Source organism: Sinocyclocheilus anshuiensis, unplaced genomic scaffold (assembly GCF_001515605.1).
Source record: "Sinocyclocheilus anshuiensis isolate Anshui unplaced genomic scaffold, SAMN03320099.WGS_v1.1 scaffold936, whole genome shotgun sequence".
NCBI classification, from domain to species: Eukaryota; Metazoa; Chordata; class Actinopteri; order Cypriniformes; family Cyprinidae; genus Sinocyclocheilus; species Sinocyclocheilus anshuiensis.
The window spans coordinates 776,050-793,990 of NW_015552621.1; the positions used below are offsets into that span (position 1 = coordinate 776,050).

The following is a 17,941-nucleotide window of genomic DNA, read 5'->3' on the forward strand; positions in this document are numbered from 1 at the left end:
TGAACTTCACAAAATTTTGGTTTCCACAAAAATATTAAGCAGCACAACTGTTTTCAACATTGATGATATTAAGAAATATTTCTGGAGTATCATGTGACACTGAAGACTGGAGTATTGCTGAAAATTCACAGAAATTATTATAAAAAAAAAATATATATATTAGATATAACTATTTTAAGATGTAATATATTAGGAATAAAATAGATATTAAAATATATTAGAATAAAACAGAAAACAGTTATTTTGATTTTGAAAAGTTTGAAAGTTATTTGACAGGTTTTTTGTGAGGAACAGAACCAATTTAAGTCCTTACTGTCTTAAAATCTGTGAGCTTTATCTGTTGTTACCATATCGTTAAGGTTGTCGAGAGCAATTTCAATTTTGTGAGCAAATATACTGTATATATATATATATAAACAAATAAAAATGACAAAAAACAAAATTACTAAAACTAATATTAAAATTAAAAGTTGAAATATAGGAATAACTAATTCAAAATATTACTAAATATATATATATATATATATATATATATACATACTAAAAAAACACTTCAAAACATTTAGATTGTAAATGTGTGGTTTTGTAAACGGGATAATCTGATTTATTGAAAAGACCTTTTTTTAACCAAACTGACATAATTTCTTCTCATGAAGGCACACAAAGCAAATACTTCAGAGGACTTGAAATGTGGCATCATGTGAGCCACGTTTATGATAATTGTGTAGTTTATGAAGCTTTAAAGCTCTACTCTTCATGCCCATACTGCAGTAATAGTAAAGTAGAAGTAGTTTGTTATTGTGCTATTTTTGTGTTTCTTTGTAGACAGATGCTTAGAAACATTGTACTCACATTACACTTAATGTGTAGGAAGAGCTTCCTGTCTTCTTTGTTTCAGATTAGATTAGATGGTTCAGATAGGTAGTTTTGATGTCAACACAAGGACATCGGAAATGGCCTTACACTGAGCAGACGAAAGACGAGACGACTGCAAATGAAAGATTTGACTTTTTACTGCAAATTGGGTCTTCCTCTTTAATTTGTGCTCTGTGATTCGTAACCATTTTGAAGTAAGTAAAGGTATATGGCTGTTATTATCAGGAACCTTTCTGGAAAAGCAGTTTATATTAAAAGAGGGGGTGTTTTAATGACTCATCATCCTCTACCTTGTTAGAGCAATGTTACAAGATGATAAAATTCTCAAAATAAGATTCCAGGGTTTCCTGCACTGTTAGCACAGGCACTGAATCTACAGCATCACGGAAAAACCCCAACACAACCTATGACGACAAAACACCTAATTGCATCATCTTCACTGGCTGCATGCAAAACATAAACATACAGAGCAAACAGTGTCTGATTCATGAATGAATTATGCTTTTAATGAATCAGTTAAAAGACTCACAAGATTTGAATGAGTCAAATTAATTACTGTTTGCTTAAGACGTCAAGGCAGTTATTGAATGACATTTGACTTTGTGCTGTTATAGACGCATATAAAAATGGTACTTTCAAATATTAAAATATTAAATATTACACTACGTATGTACTAGAGTGGAAAATAAATATATATTTCTGTATTAATTTTTCCCTTCTGGTGCATATTTTTCAGTGTGTAAGTGAAGTATATATAATTTGAGTTCTGGTTTTTGGGCTTTTTGTTTTTGCATGTTGACATTGGTACAGTAATGAAGCTTATAATCATAAAAAGAGGATTGTTATGGTAAATTTGGTTTGTTGTGTGTTGGAGGGCAAATTTAATTAAAATATTGGATCTATTGTGCTGTAGGGAGTTGCTATTGTTTATCAGAGCTTCTGATTAATAATAGGTTGTAGATGCATGACTGTCCAATCTGATTATGTAATTTTCTGCTGCAGGTGGAGTGTTACGGGCCAGTGGATCAGCTGGTGGGCGTGGCTAAGCAGCACAAAGGGGTGGAGCTCCAGTCGTCTTTGCAGTCCCAGAATGGAGATGTTGAGAGGCATGAGAACAAATCGTGTGAAGGTCGCCACCCTACACTGGACAAGAATGCTGCGGAAAACGGGCTCCCATGCCAGTCGGGCTGTCAGGCCGAGTTGGCCTCTGATTCAAGCCTGAGCCCATCCCTGGAGAACGGATTTGTCTCCAGCCAGGACTCTGAGAAGTACGAAGAGGAGACACTGCCAACTCTGCCTCGCAAGAAACAAGGGAGACGGAAACTGGAGCGGCCGACTAAATGTGAGTTATGCTCAGCCTTCTTTGCATCATGTTTCACAGCTGTCTGCTCACTGAGCCACTCATGGGCCCAAGACCAAGAATGTGTCATCGTGATGATAAAAAAATGCAGTATTTAGTCACAAAACAAGTGGGATTGTAAAATGGTTTTGGAGGCTTTGCTGCTACTATTAACTTGAAGGACAAATAGTTATTGTTAAATGAGTACATTAATATGTAAATCAGAGTAATTATGCTCCCAAAAATCAAATTTGCATACAAAAGACACCAGCCTCCCACACCGTGTACAGAAGCGATTTGGCAAGATTCTCTCTCCAGCAGCGTTTCATACAGGATTTTGTTTTTCATATGGAGGCACCAATCACCTCTGCCACATATCCATGTTTTCCAACATATTTTTGTTTGGATTTTTTTTTTCAGTACCATTCATCACCAGAAAACTGTTCTGAATGTTTGTCATTACACACAAAGTCAGTCAGTAGTTACAGTAGTTAAGTTTCACTATACATACAAATTTAAGCTTTTTATTTTATTTTTGAAACATAAGCAGTACAGAACACACTCTGAACATCTAGAACTTCACTCACCAAGGGAACTTGGAGTATTTTTTAAAGAAATACATAAGCAAGTGTTAAAATAAATAAAAATACAAAGGTTTCAGTTATTAACAGTGCTGTTAACAAACGTGATTAAATTAATATATGTATGCAATATTTATTTATTAATATCAATTTAACATCATAACTGTTATATTCTGTTCTTTAGTATTTCTAAAAATTGATCAGAACCTTCAAACCTAATTGAAACTGATCAGAGCGGCATCTACACAAATGCTGAACCTATAATTACACATGTGCCTATTATTTTACTTTTATTAACATTATTTAGCATTATTTTATATTACATTTAACATTTAGCATTGCTTATAAATAATGTTTTTTTATTTGATTAACATTATTTAACATTACATTAACATTATTTATAACATTCATGCATTAACTAGGAAAAAGTTAAGAGATGAACTATTAATGTTTGGTATTGCTTTAAAAAAAGTATTCTCACTGATTCAGAAAATAATTTGAATGATTCCTAAAAAGCAAATCAAGTGATTTGTTTGTGAATTACATTGTTGCGCTGTATGTTTGATTTGTGTTCTGCCACAAAAGACAATGCAATAGAAAGTTGTGTTGACTATTAGTTGTCAGTATTATCGCACAGCACCTGTTTTTTCATTTCATCACTTGTTACAATTCACAAGCTCACAGCTCAGCTAAAACATATGTTTATTTTTTGCCATGGCTCTACAGTGTTTCTGAGATGCTCCTGAATATAGCACTGCGCTCCAGTGTGATGGCGATGCCAATTATCAGACCTCTCTCTCTTTCCATACTGTGAGGTCAGGTATTGACCTTGATGAGAGCAGTAAGTGAAGGCCGGGTAGACAAAGCCGCGTCTCTTCTGGCAGCCTGCCTTGATTGGGTGCAGTGCATGGAGAGACAGCAGGTCTGTGTTGTGGCCACTCTCTCAGTGGGGGCCATGCCAGGTGCATGGCACAATGCCCAGGGCACTTACACACTGATCCCCTTAACCCACTTTATGGTGATAGACGCCAACATGTAGACCAATGTGAAATGCTATGAAGTCTAGACAGTCAGTTTATAATTGGAAATCCAGTAAAACGTCATATACCAAATAATCAAAGTATGTTTGCTAGCACTGCTAACAATGCTATTGTCACAGCGTGGGTCAGACAAAGATGAGGAGAGGTGGATCTCAGTGCAGCATTTATTTACAAAAACAAAGAAGAAGGTAATCCAAATCATGAAGAGAAATGCAACAGCTAAACACATATGTTTAGACAATAACAGACAATGTGAACTGATGAAGGATTAAATACACAATACACTGAGGAGTACAACAAGGGATAGGTGGGAACATAATCAATAATCATGACAACCAGCTAGACACAGTGGTAACAGAGGAAACAGGAAATAAACTTAGGCGATGAAGACAAACACAACAGAACAAAACCTTGACAAAATAAGAGTCCTTGACCAATAAACTGTGATAGCTGTAAAGGTGCATTTACACTGACTGATTCATTGGAGCAGCCAAACATGAAAATTTGCTTAAATTTATTCACCCTCAGGGCATCCAAAATTCAGGTGATTTTTTTCTCTTCAGTAGAATAGTAAAGAAGATTTTTAGCTGAAATCATGGTCCTTGGAGATTCATAAAATGCAAGTCAACGGCTACCATCACATTGAGAAAAAAAAAAAGCATATCAGGCAACACAAAATCAATACCCGTGGCTACTGACAGTAAAGCATGTAAAGTGAATAAAATAGTCTTGAACAACTCACCTTGATGCTCGTATCAGCGGCTCACCAGTTCTTCGGTTCAAGTCGGAACGGTTTCCTCAGTTCAGTGTTGTGTTGGAGGAACTGCAACGTTGTATGAGTTGGCAAAAACTGGTATCATAAGATTATTTTCTTGCATAGACCTCAATATATCGCCAGGAACCACAGGTATTAAAGGGTTAGTTCATCCAAAAATGAAAATAAGGCTGTGTTTTACTCACCCCCGATGCATCCTAGGTGTATATGACTTTCTTCTTTAATTTTGTGTTGCCTGATATGCTTTTTTGACTCTCAAATTGACGGTAGGCATTGACTTAAATTTTATGACTCACCAAGGACCACGGTTTCAGCTAAAAATCTACTTTACTGTTCTGCTGGAAAAAAAAGTCACCTACATCTTGGATGGCCTGAGATTGAGTAAATAAACAGCAAATGGGGGTTATGCGCAACAGACTTCCGTATTCTATAAAACGGGTCTTGTTGCTTCCGGTTCAAGTGTTTTGTATGTGCTCTGTTAAATATGGAGCTGTTTGAATAAATGCCAACAATAACAACAACTAGCTAGATTAGCTGATTACCTTAAAAGTCCATAGATATCACCATCAGTTCATACTGCTGACAAGCACTTTCTTCGACAAGCGGATGTAATGAGACCTGTTTTCCAGTTTGGTCAGGTGGCATTCGACATATACCCCATTTGAATTTTTGAGTGAACTATCCCTTTAAAGAGTACTTCACCTGTAAGGATCCCCCTAGTGTCCCTGTCCTAGAGTATTGATTGATTGTATACAGTTGTTCAGTTCTAGAGGTATAAAGAGGGAACTCTTGGGTCCTGATTAGTGTGTTTTGCTGAGCTCAGTAGAATCCCATGAACAGATACCAACAACAAAGCTGCCTTAATGTCACTACCTCTGTTTGCCAGACTTCATTAACCCGACACTAATCGCTAAAAGATAATTGCACCTAGAAGCTGTTTGTCAATCATTAGTTCAATCCCACCAAAGATTTTATTGAATCATGAACTCTGTATAGTCAAAAAGATCAATCTTGCTTTGACTGACAGAGAATGGGCAAGTACAGCCGTACCTGTGTCTTTTTATACCTATACCTAGAGGGCACAGGACGGATTTCAGTCCAGTGAAGGGGAAATGGACGCTCTAAACATGCAGGCTGGCATGTGATCAAACTGGCACGCCGGAGGCTTGATGGGCTCAGTGTGCCAACCACGCTCACAAACCCAGTGACCTTGGCAGTCTCGGTGGAATGAACCCCTTCCTCACCGTACAGACGGATTGCTTATTCCCGTCGAGCGACTGAGAAAAGAGGAAGAGACAGAAAGATGCAGCGAGAGAGGATTTGCACATGCTGTAAATGTGAAGAGGACTCGCGGGTCAAGGCCTTTTGTTTTGGCTGGGTGTGTGTGGTACTTCACTGGCAGGCTTTTGATGGCTCTTGTGAAGAAAACAAGCTCTCAGGTTTTCTAAGATCTTCCTTAGGCTAGTGGGTTATTAAAATGGGTGCTGTCTACTTCTTTTGGCTTCATGTCAGTATAGCGACGTCATGAATATGCTGTGACAGATTGCCTGTAAGCCTGGTCTAAATCCCACAGATCTATTTATATGAAGTTGTCCTGTTCATCATTCATACTTAATGATTAGCAACATGAGGTATTTAGGATTCTTTCATGCACTCATTTAAATATTACTTTTATTTAAAAAAAAAAAAAACTGTTGTAAGTATGGAACCAAAATAGCCTCAAAATCATTCAAATAATATTGAAACCTAATGTCATTCACAAAATTGAAACCTAATGTCTAAACATTATAGTACAGATAGAACAGCTGGCTCTAGTAGTATCATGATGGGCAGTAACATATGCATTATAGATCTCAATTTTATTTTTTAAATTGTAATATTTTGGTGTCACACACAAAGAAACCATCATGTTATATGTAAGTGCATATTGCCCTGTGGCAATTTTCACAGCACATATTTAATATATGTACTAACAAGTCTTTTTGATAGTGATTGACTGACATTAATACTCAGTTTCTAAAGTTCTCCAAGACTTTAATTTAGTAACACGAAGACCTCGAGCTAAAACGGTCCATCTTCCTGCTGCTTTTGGTCTTCTTTGGAATTGTTTATTTTGGCTCAAAGCTATTTTATGCTTGCTCTTCCACATAAAAGCCTTGTGAAATTTTGTGTTGATGCAAAAATATCATTGAGGCCTTATACTGCAGATTGATGAAGACAGATTTCCATTGTGACAAATCCGGACTGTCAGAAACATTTCAGGTAATCGTTGTTCTTGTGGCTGTTTCCCTCTAGACGTGGAGCACAAGGAGGATGAGGGTGGGGACTCTGCAAAGAATGAGGTAAAACTGTCTTCCTGTTGTGCGCCTGTCTGTGATATATGTGTGTATGTTTGCGTGTTTCTGTCTGTCAAAATTCAAACTTTTCCAATAATTGCTCAAGATCTCAGAAGAAAATTCCTACAAAGATGACATTAATGTGGAACCTGTTTTTCCAGCCACTTGATTATGAAAGAAATGGTACCCTAGTGGTGAAATATCAAATACACTTGGTCCTCTGCTTAAAAACAAGGGTCCCTATTCATCACCAGCCATGGGCAGATGGGATTTGTCGGGCCGCTTGAACCCTCTCTGTACCGATGAGTACCCTTAGTTTGAGAGTCCCCCACCAGCCCATTCGCAAAATGCTCCAAAATCGTTCGCAGACAAACCACCTACTTCCTTCCTTCATTTAGGATCGCACAGATAGATAAGCACACTAAAACAGAGAGAGAAACAGTCGTTAATTTTTTTCTTTTCCTTTTTTTTTTGGTTTTGTCCCTTTAAACAGGGAGCTCGAGGGAGGCTCCGTGGGGGAGTGGGCTGGGAAGTCAGCCTCCGTCAAAGACCCATGCCCAGAGTAACCTTCCAGGCCGGTGACCCTTATTACATTAGCAAGAGGACCAGGGAGGAGTTGCTGGCCAAGTGGAAGTTGGAGGTGAGTACCACTGCTCACCACTGTCCCAGAGGAAGAGCGATAGGGAGCCTGTCAGCATTTCTATGACAGCTGGAACGTTTGCCAGGGCGACAGAGTGCCGAATAAATTCTGCGAAAGCCAAGTGTATTTGATGAGTCATTTGATCTCGCATGAAGGTACCATTTATTTCATGAGACGTCTTGCTGGCTTCTTCTCACACTGAAAATCCACTGGTTTCCTCATTATAACCATGCACAGGCATGTTTGTTATGAATGAAGTGGCCAATCAGGGGCGTTAAAATTGGTAATGGCAGTTTGAGCCACGTATAAGGTTTTATTTTTTAATATATTTGCATGCTTATTTACTGTATTTTGCATTAGTTTTTAATGGTTTATTTAGAAGTAATTTATACAAAATAGTAGAATTGTAATATCCATTAAATGAAAATTGTATCAACTTTTCGGTATTGGTGTATACCTAGTTGTGATTGAGAGAGCATTTTTGTGTGGACAAAAAAAAAAATACTGGTCCGTTGTAGCCCCTGGTTAGGACCAAGGTCATTCCTAGCATGAGATGGGACCAAGTGCAAGTAGAGGATGTGGCGCCCTCTTAAAGGACGGGGTCTGGTGTGGTTGTCCCAGTTGGACCACCCCAAGAACAGCCCCATTTGCCCTTTGTACTGTTTAACTATAATACTTATTTAAGTACTTTGCTAATTATTGGAGACATCTGGAATAACCCAAGATCAAGAATGCGACATTTCAGGAAGACAATCAAAGGTTATATCATCATTTCACTTTTTTTTTGGTTAAGTAGTAAGTGTCATGTTGAATCTTTATACACGTTACATCAACGTGCAGGGCTGAAATTGTTGTGATGTGCCTTGACTTAAACATGCAGTGTGATTTCTGTTACACTAGTGGCACCAAAATAGGTTTCCAGAACACTCCTCCTGTCTGTCATTGGTCAATCAAATAGATAGTCCCTCCCCAGAGTTGTTTTTCCAGTTTAATATGAGTTAAGGAACAAATTATGGGGTACTTGAGCATTAAGGTCGGCTTACAACAAGAACGATAAATATATAGTTCAGTCATGAAACTCTAGATGGCACAGGCTGACGGGTTGTTAACGTAACTGATGATATTCAGAGAGTTAAATGACTTGGCACAAGCTGATTGGTTCATGCTGCATATGCAGCCAATGAGCTTACTGCCTTGCATTTATATGCCTGGCTAGCATTCACTAGAGATTCCTGCAGCGCGCTTTCAGAGTTTCTCTTAAACCATCCACCTTCCCCAGCTCCACCTGTATAGATCTGCTACGGGTTATTTTATAGGCTATTTGTGCAGAAGCAGTATGTCTTAAATACTCACGGCACCATATTGCCATATGCATTGGCAGTAGCAAGTTCCTGTACTTGCTTGCAGCAGCAGCAACAATAATCTACAACTACAGCAATAACCAACAGCAGCAGCAATTCAGCAGCAGCGTAGCAGTTCTATTCTGCCAAGACCAAATACATTAACATTGTCATATCCATCACCATGCTAAAATCTTCAGAGAGTTGTCATGATTGAACTATAGTTCACACTAACAGACCATAACATTCAGTTTATTATAATCATGCACTGCAGTTTTGTCATCTGATGCTTTAAATGCTCAAACTCTTTAAAGTAAGGTGTATTCTGATTATCTCTTAATGTTTTTATCATTCAACTGTTGGAAAAAATAATTCTGAAAGTCATTCCATCGATATTGTTCATATGTGTTGTAGGGCTGAACGATTTTGGAAAATAATCTAATTGCGATTTTTTTACCAATATTGCGATTGCGATTTAATATGCAATTATTTTTTTAAAGCTCTTTATGTTCTGTATTATTCAACAAAGACAAGCTATAAATCATTGTAGAGTATGACCAACACAATATTAGTTAGATTAAACATAAATGTTTTTTTCTGTAGGCCAGGCCTATATTTTACGATGAAATTAGGTGATGCATGAATTGATATGAATGACATTTTTATTTAACAACTACAATCACAGTAGTATATTGACTGATTTGTTGAACTTCCAACCTTGTAAGCATGTAATAATTATGACAACATAAAGCACTGACAAATAAGCCTGGTGTAAACATTAATATGAAAGTCAGTAACAAATCACACAAACTAAAGTAGATTGCAGAAATATAAAAACAAATCTGTTGCTTTACCACACTACTTTAGGTAATTCAAAGTCACTGTAATAAACATATGTAAACATGTGGACTGCACTAAACACTGTCTGTTAACTTTAGACCAGTGGTTCTCAAACTTTTTTGGTCACGCCCCCCTTTAAACCTATAAAAAAATCTGCCCCCCACCCCTCTTTCCCGAATCCCTATTCCACCTCAGACTACCAAATGATTTCACTAAACATTATGAAAAATTAACGCTTTTTTAATTTTAAAAAACCTACAGGGAAAAAACACCTGCATCACTTGAAACATTGAAAAATAGCATAGAGAGAATAACTTATTATTATTATTCTCTCGCTGTTATTTATTTATTTTTTGTGGGTTTCATGCTGTCCGCTAAGGCATAGGACACACACAGGCTTTCCTCCTCACCAATGACATTAAACACCATACACCAGACGTGAGCAGCAAAATACAGTAAAACCCATTATAATCAGTGACGCTGTGTACACTGGATGCGACGCGACAAGACAAAACCCGACATTAAACTGATGCCTTGTTCTATTTATGACGTACTGACACAACGTTAAAATGATTTGCAACGGTCGCTTTGTCGAGTCCAGTGTAGAGCTGTTGCGGCGCGACGCGACGCGACAACTGTAGCGTCCGGTATAGACACGGTGAGTGGTGAGTGAAGCTGAAAGCAAGATATGCCTCGTCATATTTTCTGCATTTAGCTTTTGAATGACCAGCACCTGCCTGTGCGACTTCATCTATGGCTTTTCTCTTCCCTTCCACAAACCGATCCATCTCCCATTCTAAGTTACGTCCTTTGGATGTTTACTGTTTCTTTTCTTTTTCTGCTGATGGCCCACGCTTGACTTGAAGCAGCGCTGCTTAGACCGATCGGTGTGTGTCATCAAAGTACTGCGATAGCTATAAGAGAGCGGACGTCTCCTTATGCTTTCTCTTGCTGTACTTTGATGTCATACACCGATCGATCTTCAAGTCGAACACACCGCTTTACTCTCGCGTGTCACGTGACCGAGTGTAATCGCAGCCTCTGCGATTGAAAAATCGTGTTTTTTCATATCGCGATATTGCAATTAATCGTTCAGCCCTAATGTGTTGTTATGGTTATAGTTGAGGAGTGGACTCTTATAGAATTAGAACAATTAATAAAGCTTTATACAGTAGTTATCATTAATGTCCTTAGTTTGAACAAGCCTTTAGCGAGGTTGGGAAACACTGATTTAGATAATTCATTTAGCCCTCATTTATTATCCACCACTATGGCGAATCTCTAATATCATTGCAGGTGCAGGTGGTTGACAGTTCTCCTAACAGTACTGTGTTGCATGGTGAGAACTGCTCTGTTACATAACATTTATTTTTCCTCGGTAACCAAAGGGAGCCGACCAATCGACATCAAGCTCCCCCCGCCCCCATCTTCTTTTCTCTGGCCCTGTGGCTCTGTGTTTGAGGATAAGCCATAAAAGTGTCAGAGATCCCAGAAATACGGCCAAATTAGCCGGACACACAGTTGTCTCGTGAGTGGACGTCGTAAAATTCGAGAGAAATGGGCGTTTCGCATTCTTCACGCAGAAAGCAGGAATCCTCCACTGGGAGCCTGGGAATTTTTTTTCTCTGAATAGGCACATTGTGGAAGAGCACAGATCGTAACATGTAATTTCTCTGTTTGCTCTCCGACGGTCTGTGCAGTCATGTTTTCTCGATGTGCTCCGCACCGGACACATCAATGCAGCAGGAAACCCTATTGAAAGGGGCCTTGACATGTTTCCTTCCTCTTGCTACGAGGCCTGAGCCGCATACAGTCAGCAGAGCTTTGTTAGCGTTGAAGGGTTGGCCCTAAGTGGGGGAATAAAACCCAGCCTGCTTTCACTTTCTGTAAGTGAGGGGGATCATGTCTCCTTTTTTTTTTTTTTAAGAAGTACCCAATGCTACAGTAGATTCCTCTTTCCCACCCCCATCCTGTTCCCTTCACTCCTCCCCCACTCCCCTCTCTACACTCTCTGCAGTGGAAATGAACTCCGTACTATGGATATAAGGGTGAAGATGTGGTTTACTGCGAATTTCCAGCGCTGCTTGCAAGACAGCCTTCTGGACGGCCGCCAACATTCTGCAAGTCCTCTCTAGCCAACCAGAATTCCTGTTGGGAACCACCTGACCCTGAATTCCCAGACAAAGAAACGTTCATGCTTTCTGTTTTTTTTTTCCTTTTCTTTTTTCTTTACATGTTTGTTGTTGATAGCACAGGGGACAGTGTGCATGTCTGAGTAGACTTGCTGGAAGAGGAATATGCTGACTTCAGGTATTTCCAGGAGACTTGTTATGGACCATCTGTGCCGGGTAGCTTAAAGGAAACCCATCTCTTTAAAACCAGAGTGCCGGACCGGCTTAAAACATTGCAAGTACAAGACAAAATGGTTTGCTTAAAAGTGTTTTTTTTTCTAGCCTTTATGTTATCAAAGGGGGATTGCATTTGTATTTCCTGTTTTACTACCTCTGCAGGATGTTGTGCACAGGGCAAATCTTTGGCTTTGTTCACGTTTAAAAGTTTATACTTAGTTTTTAAGTGTGCCGTGATATGACAGTGTGCTTTTTGTGGTTATTTATACAGTTGGGTTGTAGAGACATTGCATGTTTTAGCTCAAACTAATGCTTTCAAACTTGTTTTAAAATGAAAGTTGTGCTTTTGAGCTTGAAAACAAAGATGATATGCTTTTTTCTGTCTGTCAAATTTGGGTCAGTACCGTAAATGCATAAAACTGTCAGCAGTTGCCGCTTGTGTTGAAACGGATATGCGGTGCGTGTCTTTTTAAGGATATGCAAATATGAATGAACTGAGTGAACCAAGGAACTGCATGTGATTAGTGCACTGCCAGCACTCGCTCATACTCTGAGTCAAGGCTGCACAGACTGAAGCAGGCAGACTTTTGCACTTCAGCTTTTGACGATTCTTCTGCAATTTAAGGAAATAACAGATTTTAGACTAAAATAATTTTAAGCAGCAACAAATAAAGAGAAGGCTTTTAAAAGTTTTAACATTAGGGTACTTAGACTAAGACTCATTTAGCATGCCTGACCTCTGCTGCACTACTAATTACTGAGTCTTTAATGGACCAAGCACAATCGCAAATGGAATGCATCCTCTATTCTCTGGACTCGGGAGGCTAAAAAGTGAACGGCCTTTGTTCGGTCTCTCACAAAGTCACATCAAAATAAATGCGATTGTCACACAGTGGCGATTGCCATTCAACCCCTGCCTGTTGGAATTTTAGTGTGCACTGCTGTGCTGCCGGCGTTTGAATGAATTCAAACTGTTTCTTCATATTGTTCAAAGTTTAAGGGAAGCGTTATTTATTAAACATTATTTATTTGGAAACGGTTTCTAATGTTTTTTTTTTGTGCTGCAGACAGATTGTTTGTCAGCAGTGTTCAACAAGCTTGGGTTTTTAACATTTAAAATACAGTAAAAATATATATATTCTTTTTTTTAAAATAATATTATTGTTTTATCATTTTGTATGATTTAATTAATGCTATGTAACTTAAGGGAATAGATAACCTAAAAATGAAAATCTGCTGAAAATTTACTCACCCTCAGGCCATCCAAGATGTAGAGTTTGTTTCTTCATGTGAACAGATTTGGAGAAATGTAGCATTACATCACTTGCTCACCAAGAGATCCTCTGCAGTCAATGGGTGCTGTCAGACTGAGAGTTTAAATCATCACAATAATCCTCACAACGACTTGTGTTTTATAAACAAATCCATCATTAAGATATTTCAAAACCAAAACTTCAAACCATTGCTTCTGGCTAAAATATAATCCATAATAACGCTTCCTCCAGTGAATCCGTCTCATCTGAATCAGGAGAGGAATATACACAGCTCAAGCACTGTTTACAGGCGAAAACAGCCCAAAACGGTTCCAAAGAAAATGGATTTTGATGTGAGAGGACAACAGATGATGCACTTTTTCACTGGAGGAAGCATTATTATTGATTATGAAATGGTATTTTGGCCAGAAGCGACAATTAAATTGTTTTAGTTAACAGTAAAACATGACAATTATAAATGTTTCTTACAAACACATAGTTTTTCACTTCACAAGATGTTAATGATGTACTGGAGTCATATGGATTACTTGTGGATTATTATATTGTTTTATCAGCTGTTGGAATAATAACAGCTTCATTCTTATGGCACCCATTCACTGCAGAGGATCTATTGGTGAACAAGTGATATAATGCAAATTTTCTCCAAATCGGTTGTGATGAAGAAACAAACTCATCTACATCTTGGATGGCCTGAGGGGGAGTACATTTTCAGCAAATTTTCATTTTGGGGAGAACTATTCCTTTTAAATAAATACATTTACACTTATAATTTATAATAATTGTGTATATTATAATTTTTGTCTAATATTTTTAGTTAAAATAATATGAATGTATTTTTTTTATAATTTTATTGAAATATTAATATTAATTAATATTTGATTATGTTTCTTTCTTTCCTAAAGAAGCTATATTGTAACTGTGTAGCATGCGGTATGACCCAATACTGTTTTGTTTGTAATTTTCAACCCAAACTAATGATTCCAAGACTATCGTTCTTACCACATTCATTCTTGCTCAAAAAACTCCTTTGTGTTAGCCAGCTTGCTAATGTTAGCTTGTTGACATATTTAAATGATCACTATTAGCAACTATAATTTTCAGTTTATCACAGAAACCAAATAGTTAAATTTGTAAGGCATATAAGTAATGCTGTCTTTTCATGCCTATGTCATATGAACAGCAACACATTCAAAGGGCTGAACATGCAAAATAATAGGCCTACAGGCATCCATGTGCAGTAGCTGATCGTGGAATTGACTTGAATCGTCATGGTATAAATATGGTGTAATAAAAAATTACAATAAGGTTGGAAAAAAGAATTTGCTAGAGGAGCTTTCTTGGAAAAAAGGCTTGGTTGATCATTGTAATGTGGAGAACAGCTTAAGGCTATGGGTGTTTCCTTTCAGATATAGGTAGTGCTCCTAAAGGCTGAGCTGTCCTATAATACAACACACCAGCTTTAACACAGAACTTAAAAAAACACTTTCTCACAAGGTTACCCCTTAGTTTATCACTTAGTTCTGTAAGCTTCTGTATTATTTTATGTGGCGTTTTTTGACTTAAATGAAAGTACCTCATTATAGATAGCATTAGAGTACATCCACATTTTTAGTCCCATAGTGGCTTAAAATTAAGTTTTCTTAGTGCTGATGCTGAGATTTACATCTCATTACTTCAGTGGCTGGAGGATATTCTCTGTTAGTTAGAAATGTAAGACTTGGACTAGTTTCAGAACCGTTCTCTCAAAATACATCTCAAGATCTGTATTTTTAATATTTTTAACTTGCTTTTTATCAAATATTTCATATTTCTTCCTCTATACTGTATATTGGACAACCATACAGCAAACTATGCCAATAAATGGGGAACTTTCTAAATAGCAAAGCTCAAGTGATTTCAGCAGTACAGCTTGCTTTTTTATTTGTATTATCATATACACCCAAAACTTTATATAAACTAAGACTTAAGTCTTAGTTGTTGTTTTTTTTCATACTCATACACAATAACACTGGTTATTTTAAGCTCTCTGTTGTGGATGACATACTGCTGATATATATATTGTTATTCCTGAGCTGGGCCATGTGTTTGTGGCTGACAAAGACTGTAAAGTACTGTACTCCTGGAACCTTCCCCCTTTCCTTCCTTCTCGTCTCCCCCTCCCTCAATTCCAAGAGCCAGACTCACTACAGTGAGGCCCCTGAAGAGGGTCATTTACAGCTGTCATTCTGACAACGTCCAGAAGCAAATCTCCACTTATAGCCGCAATGCTTTCCTCTCCTCCCCCAGTTCTGGGGCAGTCAATTTTCTATTGATTTCTTCATTTTTAAATATAAGTCGCCCTTTTCCTCTTCCTGAGTCTACATTCTTCTCTCCCTGTCACTGTACAATTTGATACACTATAGTTGCCTGTAGTATTGGCTGCCTCTGTCATTATTAATGATCGGTTTTGACAGTCCTGTAGTATCTATGATAGCTTTGACAGCTTAAGGGGATTTTTCAAGTCAGAAGTTATGTGTGGGTTTTATATCAAAAGCAGGCATTTTTACTCTTCATCAGTCACATAGGGTGAGTTCAGCTTGTTGTGTGGAATGTAAATTGTGTACATTTCGAGTGAACAGAGTCGCAAGCATGTGAGATGAAATCAGTCGTGGGTAGCTCAAGATAATATTTTCTTTAAATAAGTGTTTCAGAATTTAATTTTAATGTAATCCTATTTATATGCTTGGCCTGAAATGATTGGACTAAGATTACGTTAATGTTAACTCAAGCCACTGGTGTATGACAGAAAATCTTATATACGGTACAAGTAATTGTACATCATGGTAACAGTAGACACCGTAATGTAGTTATATTTGATAGAAATTCAACAACGACAAAAAATGCTTTATATTGAATAACCATGATGTAATGTCTAGTATTGAATAATCTAGTGATTTAAATACTTTTGAAATGAAAAGTACTGCATTAATTAAAAAAATTCATAACAATGAAAACAGTGTGAAACTATTTGCCACATGAATATATCTAATATGGTATAAACAGTATACCAACATCTCAATGTTATTACCATTTCATGGTATATATTTCATGGTGGGTATAAACTTTTGTGACTCTGAGGTCCCCCTTTGTCACATCCAAATAATGAATAGAACTTGACTTGAAAAAAACAATAAATATTGAACAAAGGAAAACATTTTGGGATGTAGAATTTGTTAGACATTCTTTGTAACTTCTTTGTATTCGTTGTATCTTGTAAAATAATAACTTTGGTAAAACAAAGTTTTACTTTTTAAAAGCATTTTAAATACTGCTACCACTCTAATTGCTACTACTTTGTTATGAAAATTAGAAACTGTCAAATCTAACAAGTATCTAGTTAAGTACAGTATGGAGATCCCCAAGGCTCTGTATTATGTCCTCTGAAGTTTTGCGGGTCTTCCTTTAGGACAGCCTAGCTGTCAGCCACCTCCGAGAATGTTTAGTTGTCTCCCTATTTTACACACTAATAAGCTGATGAGTTGAATCAGGTGTTTTAATTAAGACATCTAAAACAATCTGTTGGGGACATCAGGAATCATGGGATTAGCTTTCATTGTAATATTAATGATGCAGCTTAATATTTCCTCTATACCACATACCTCAGTTTTCCAAGTTGAATTTAGGACATTGAAGAGTGAGTACAGTGGACAGCAATTTCCTACTAATAAATTCTGACAAACAGCTTATATCCAATGGACATAAAACTAAATATTGCGACTCAAATGCAATTTGCACCTGGAAAAATTAATGATGATAATCTTCTACACTTAAGGACCTGAATGGTACACTTGATAGCAATTTGTCCTTTGAAAACTACATTTCCAGAGTTTTTAGTACAGTATTCTTCAACCTTACAAATATTGCTAAGTTATGAAACATGCTTTGCTTGTTCATTTTGAAACAACTTGGATTACGAACAGCGCTATACAAATTTAAATTTTTAAAAAATATATTTTTAGACATCTTGCAGCTTCTTTGGAAGTTTACTCAGGCTCGGTTGAGAACCACTGGTATATACCATCATACTGCCCAGTACTGCAGAGATAAATATATGCATATATTAGGGCTGGGCGATATATCTAAAAAATTGATCAACGATATAATGTTTCATATCGTTCGGTATCGATAATTATTGAAATTTTTTATAACCTTTTTTAAAACAGAGCAATAGGACATTTTTTTTATTTAACCACTGTATTTTTAAATTAACCCAATTTATTGAGACAAACAACAAATATTTTTTGTTTTAACAATCAAACACAAAATAAAAATTAAACAAATATCTCGTCTAATGTTTTATATGCAGATTAAATAGGTTTTAAGGAAACTTTTGTCTTGTCTCCCGAGGCCACAGGAGGGCGCAATGAGCAAAATAATAGCGCATTTAAATTGTCAACTCAAGAAAATAACTGTCTATAAAAACCGTACATTACATCTAAATTAACTAATAAAAATCTAATATAATTTCGTAAATTGCATAAACAGTTATGAACAAAACAGCATCATGTATTTA

The 17,941-nt window shown here is 37.0% G+C and overlaps 1 pseudogene; it reads left to right on the forward strand.

The window, feature by feature from the left end:
- Nucleotides 1–17,941, forward strand: part of LOC107666250 (DNA (cytosine-5)-methyltransferase 3A-like) — a 61,049-nt pseudogene that overhangs the window by 18,235 nt on the left and 24,873 nt on the right.